Here is a 6,852-nt window from a genome sequence, read left to right as displayed (position 1 = left end):
ACCATCTTTAACTTCAGATAGGTGTAGTTGGAGATGGCCATGAACTTCATGTAGCATGGACGTCCCAGGATGGCCTGGTAGGTTCGGTGAAACCTGACCACCTCAAAGGTAAGGGTCTCCATCCTATAACTGGTCTGATTCCCAAAGGTGATGGGTAGATCGATCTGCCCAAGTGGCACGGCCTGCTTTCCAGGTATGATGCCATGGAAAGGTGCCCCGATCGGTTGGATGCACGATCAGTCAATGCCTATGGCATTGAGCGTTTTAGCATACATGATGTTGAGGCCACTACCTCCATCCATCAGCACCTTAGTGAGCCTCTTTGTGCCGATGATTGGGTCGACCACGAGCGGGTATCTTCCCACCTATGGGATGCTTTCTAGGTGGTTGGTCCGATCAAAGGTTATGGCAGACTCCATCCATCAGAGGAAGGAAGGCGCGGCTGGCTCAGCCATATAGACCTCACGGCGCACAAACTTCTGGCGACGCCTAGAGTCATAGGCCACCAACCCTCTGAAGATCATGAGGTAGCCATTTAGCACCAGAAATCCACCATCCTTTGCCTCGACATCGTCTACGGCCGGCTTGAGCTTCTTCCTATGCTCCCCCTTGTTGGAGCCTCTAGACAAGAACCGCTTCATGAGGACACAGTCCTTGTATAGGTGCTTGATGGGGAAAGCATGGTTCGGGCATGGCCCTTCGAGTAGCTTCTTGAAGTGGTCTAGGTACCCTCGATGGGCTTCTAACCCCCTTGTGGTCGACAGTGGCCACGAGTGAGCCCTCACACCACTGATTGTTCTTCTTCTTGTTATTGGGGCGATTGGAGGCACCTTCACCAGCATCCTCGTCCCGCTTTGCCTTGCCCTTGGGGGTCAAAAATCACCCTGACTGTAACACCCTAGTGTTATGCCTGCATTTAGGCACTGCAAATCATACATATCATGCATCATCAAGCATCCTAATCATACATGCCTAACCATGTAAATAACAACTGAAACACTGCTTCGAAACATATGAAACATGTTGTGAAACCTGAATGTTGCATACCTTTGTTAGAATTGTTTTGCCCTGATTTTGCTTGCTAGGTTAGTAAAACATGTTTGGCTACTATTGTAAATCATCTAGGATTATTTAGTTCAATTTTTGGAGCAAGGTTTGTATTCAAATTAATTCAAAATTTTGCTTCCAAAGTAATTTCCCGAAAATTTGGGTTTTGAGTTAAACATGGACTTTGATTTTACAATTCAAAATCTAGAAAGAATTTGGCTTTGGTCATAAAAGCAAAGTTGTAGAGAATTAAATTCTAATCAACTTTCATTTTTGGTACATTTTCAAAAGATGTCATTTTCTTGCTCAAAATAATGTTTAAAAGTTGGCATTTAAAAATTTCTTGAAAATACAAATGAAAAAGGGCTTTTTCTCCTTCGCGGGCCGCCGCCTCGCTTCTAGCCCAAGGCCGAAGCCGGCCCAGCCAGCATCCCGCCGCGCTGTGCGCCTCGCCTCAGCCCAGCCCAGCGCCGCACTGGCCTGCCTCCGCGCGCGCCTGCCCGCTGACGCGCTGCGCTGCGCGCCCGACCGCGGCAGAGCTTGCCCGCCGCATGGCGGCCATGCGCCATCGACGCCGCCGCGCGTCGCAGCCGGCCTGCGCCCGCGCCCACGCGCTCGCCTATTCCTGCCGAAGCCGGTGCGCTCGCTCGCTCACTCCCGCGCTGTTTCTCCTCTCCGCAAGCACCGCGCGCACTCGCTCTCTTCCTCGCCGCACCACCGCACCCGCCGGCGAAATCCGCCGCGGCTCCTCCACCTCGGCCAGCAATCACGCGCCCGCAGCTCCGCCTTGCTCTCCTTCAAGTCGTGCTCGCGTTTGCGCTGACTGTCGAGCTCAGGTAGTGACGTCTCGCACCTCGCCACCGCTGGCCGTGGCGCCGTCGTGCTCGGCCGCCATGGAAGGCCCCTTCCTCCTCTTCTCCAACCCCGCCTAGCTACCCTACCGCATTCGCCAGCTTCTCGTGCATCGCATGCGCCCGCTATCTCGCCCTGTCTCGGCCGGAGATGGCCGCCGGCCTCGTGGCTGAGCCACGCCGGCGTGGCCTCTGCCTCAGCCAAGCCAGGCCGAGCCAGGCCATGGGCCGACGCCTGCCGGGCCGTCCCCCCCTTCCTTGCGCTCGGGCCGCGCAGGCCAAAAGTGGCCGTGGGCCGATGAAATCCAGCGGGCTGGCCCAGTAGCCGTAGGATAAAAGGTTTTCAATTTATTCTTTATTATTTGAAAATAGAAATGGTTTGGAAAATGCTTGGGTACTCAAATTTGCTCCAAATCTATTGAAATAAATTTGTCTAGGTTCCTTATCATCAGATCTACTTGGGAAAATTATTGCATGTCATTTTTGAAATACTTTTCTGTAGAACTTTATTTAATCATGTATATTGCTGATAACTTGAAAAATATGTAGAAAAATCTATAGGCTTCAGAAAAATATGATTCCAAGTTTGTTAATCTTCTTATGTCATGTACTTCCTAGGAAAAATATGTTTCATGCATGTGTTGTGGGAAAATTTTGAGGTGTAGTTCGAGTACCTTTAATGGCTGATTTTTGTTCATAATCATGCCATAGCTTGTTATTTTTGTGTAGGCTAACCCACTCATTCAAACACCATGAAAATCTGATGGTAGACTACTTAGGGTAGTAAGGTGCTATGGTAATTTTCTAAGATTTTTCTAAGCAATAAAAATAGAGGTTGCTATTCAAACCTATTATTAATTAGGGTTTAATTAAGGGTTGCTTTATGTGTGTTTAAGAAATTAGTAAAGCTTTGGTGTATCTTTGAAGCATTTAATAAGATATGTTGACTTAACATATTAGTAGTAGAAGAGAATGCAGTAGATGACATGTGCTTGTAGTATATTTTCTTGGATGATGTTGACTACCTTGCATTTAAACATATCCATTGTATTCATCTCATCCGATGCACCGATTGCATAAGCACTTACGCACATTGCATCATACAGGATCGCAAACCGAGAACCCAGTCGTCATACCCAAGGAGCCTGAGGAGCAGTTCGAGGTGCAGCCGCAGGAAGTGCCAGAAGCCGACGAGGAGGATGTTGAGGAACTTCCGGAGTGCCCCGATCATCGTCCAAGCTCCTTCGAAAGAGGCAAGCCCCGGAGCATTTTCTCCCGGTTTGCAATTATTAATTAAATGCTTTACTTTAATTGATGCATTATGTTCAGGAGTTGTTTGCAACTGTTGCTGCATTATACCTTGTTTACCTTTGTTATACTATATCCTTGTTACCCTAGTATCCGCAGTCGAGTCAATGCTTAGCTGGCTTAGACCGGTAGAAGTCAGGTGATTTCCTGTCACCTGCAAGCTATAGGTGGTTACCTAGATCTGCTTGGATGACTATGAAGTCATGGTATAACTAAGTGTTAAATGAAATTGAGACCAGACGGAGACTTGCAGAGTTTTGGACTGTAGTGTTTTCGTCTGTGTCGATTAAGGACCGACCGTTGTTGGGCCTCGAGTCATGTTGAACGCATGCCTTACATTTAGCTGGCCGGATAAAGTATCTTCCAACCGCGAAGCTGGGAGATTATTCAGGATGAGTAGATTGCCCGCAACGCACTGTGCCGGAGCAGGTGTGGTAGGACACGGGGGCGAGATGATAAGACCAAAGTGCAGTCGGTCGGCCCTCGGGTACATGTGGTTCCTGGCAAACTCGAGATTCCTGGATAGTTGACTCGGTGATCAATATCTCACTTTAGCGGGTGAGTGAGGTTTGTGTAAGGAATAAATCACCAGCTGGTTAGGAATCGATTCGAATCGTCATCGCTCCTGGATAGTGAGCACATGACTTGAGTTACTTCATCGTAGTAAATGTTTATGGAACACTTGGACAGTTATGGTAAATATGATAGTATGGAAGTTGTTTAATGATCATTGGTTATCATTATCTGCTTAATAACATGTTTGCTCTAGTATAGGTGCAAATCTAGTCGACAGGTTAATAATAATTAAATTGACAATAATGCTTTTAGGAAGGTTCTTGAAAGGCTAAAAATGCTTCTTTTGCAAATGAGTCAGCTACCCTACTATAAAGCCCTTCATAATCCTTGGTGTCATTTATTTTCGGTTATGTCGGGTAAGTCTAGCTGAGTACCTTCTCGTACTTAGGGTTTTATTCCCACTTGTTGTAGATGGGCAGATGTATTATGGCTACTGTATCAACTGCCTTTATCCTGTGATGGGTGATGCTTAGGACCATGGGCATGGTCATTCCTTACGTCTCGTCTGATGCTTTTGTTGGAGATGATCATTCGCTGGCACTATATTTGAACTCCGCGTGAGTGTGTGTGTGGTTTGAACAAATGGCTTCCGCTACTTTTATTCGAACTTGTTTTGTAATAACTACGTTGAAACTCTGATGTATCTGAGATTGCGAACTTTTATGTAATATGTGATGGTGACTGCTAAACTTATTACAATCTTGGCTGGAATGGAAGTTGGTTTGAAATCCTTCGTGATTTCACGGACTACCGGGTTATACGGGCTTAAGTTTGCTAAATCGTCTGCTCTGGCGGATGATTTTCTTACTTAATTTCGTATAATTGGTCGGTTCTGTTATAGCTGGTATCAGAGCATGGTTTAGCGTGTTACTGTTCACAAGTGTATTTAAAACAAAAAGACATTTGAAAAACGTGATTTCCAAACTATAAAGTGTGCCAGTGGTCATATCCTTTATGCCTAGTTAAGGACTTTAGGTGGCTTAAGTAAGTACTGACTGGGGTTCTTGCATCATATTTCTCTTTCGTCGCTCATACGGCATGCTATTGTATGAGTGTCACTTGTTTGAGTGGTAATGTATGGATCATTTGCCTCTACGCCTCGGTAAGTGTGAGTTGTGAGAGCATGATCGGATACACCGCCGATCTAGGGTGAATGCTTATATGATGCTGGAGTAATTACATGTTCTACGCATGTTTTACAAAGGTATCTCATGTATGGGTCTTCCATCTGTTGAGGCGATGCCATCAATAGGATGATGGTTCGGGTAGTTACTACCGTTGTACACGTATCTAGGAATTCGTGTAGAGCATGTAGATAAAACTTTACTGCTTTTATGCATTCATTTGGAATTAGGCTGAAATGAATCTTCTGCAGGTACATAACAACGCTATCATGTAGAACATATTAGCTACGTATTTGAGAGATCGTTTGTATGCCACCGAATTCATCGTTAGAAATTATTATTCCTAAGTTTGTGAGAATGTACGGCACGTACATACATCATGTTACGTGTGCATTTCATTCATGTCATGCATTCCTCCCCTTATAAATTGATTATCTCATTTTGATAAAAGTTGTATCACCTAAAATATGTTTCCCCGGGGTAATAAAAGAATTTTTGCTACAGATGGCCCGCACGAAGCAGACCGCCCGTAAGTCCACCGGAGGTAGAGCACCTCGATGTCCGTTGGCCCTAAGGGAGCACCGCACCACGGACACCTTCTTGAGCGAGTTTGGCATGCCGACTTTGCTTTGGAGAGTGCTCCATGATGTGGGGTACCCAGAGGGTCAAGAACCGGTGTACTCTTGGAATGAGAGCCAGTTAGCAGAGGATGGACTCGCAGTGGTGGAGATCATGGTTCCTGCTCTCGGTGATGCTCCAGATTGGGATGGTTGGCATTTTGAGTTTGAGGGTCACACTCCAGCTGAGGGTGCAGAGGGAGCAGCCTTCCGTGTCATCAGGGACATTATGAGCAGATTTCCCAGTGAGCTTGCAGCAGCTCTAGCTGGCACTTTTCCTAGGGATGATCCTCGTGATGCCATTTGGGTTTAGCCTCAGGGAAGTGCATTGGTCAGAGGTCCAGCTGAAGGACAGGCTAGCGACAACCAGGCAATGAGCGCTATGTTCGCCGCCATCAGGGCGTATGAGGGTCTCGAGAGTACCTACTGGACTTTGACTGGCTTGCATGGTCAGGATAAGCTCAAGGGGAGAAAGCAGAAGAAGAGACAGGCACGTGCTATAGCTAGTTTGTAGGAGCAGTTGGCTGATATGAACTTACAGCGAGATCAGGCGGTTGAGAGAGGTGATAGAGCTATGCAGCGGGTGCATACGTTGACTCAAGCCAACGACAATGCAGACCGCATGATTAGACAGTTGGTTCAGGAAAGGAATGAAGCCTGGGACGAGAGGAACCTTCTGCGACAGAGGGTCGATGAGCTAGAGGAATACAACGGCAACCTACACGAGGAGTTTCACGTGCTCTACAATGGGGTTGGCCCATATGCTCCACCGAACGCCGCTGGCATGGATATCGACGATGGCAACCAGGACGAGCCTGTAGTTTCACCTGGGGGCGATGGTGACGTCTCTGATCCCGACGATGGCCCCAAGGAGTAGGCTAGTTGCCTTGCGCTAGTATCTAGGTCCTGTCGTGATGACCTTTCTTTTGTTGGCATGTAACCTATTGTATGTTGCTTCGAACGTATGAGACTTGGCATGTGATTGGAACTTGGTTTCGAATGCGATATCTGAACGCATAAAAGTCTAGTGTATGTATGCTGGCAAATTGGTTGTATGGACGTGATGTTTGCCATTGAAGTAATTCGATTAAGTGCTGTTGTTTTAATTGGGATGCGATTGTTGTGCCTCTGTTTTATTGTATGAATTTATTCTCTCTAGTAAATTCAGTATAGCATAATTTTTCCTTCACTCGCAATTATTATAGCTTCACTCAATCATTACTTGTTGCTGAAATATGCAGATGACAAACACTCACCGAACCACGTATGAGGCCGCTGAGACCGATGCTAACGGTGCGGGGACCGGTGGTGGTGGTGGTGGAAACCACG

The sequence above is a fragment of the Miscanthus floridulus genome, chromosome 18, assembly GCF_019320115.1.
Source record: "Miscanthus floridulus cultivar M001 chromosome 18, ASM1932011v1, whole genome shotgun sequence".
Lineage (NCBI taxonomy): Eukaryota > Viridiplantae > Streptophyta > Magnoliopsida > Poales > Poaceae > Miscanthus > Miscanthus floridulus.
The sequence above is the reverse complement of the archived record's forward strand: the minus strand, read 5'-3'. Positions refer to the sequence as shown.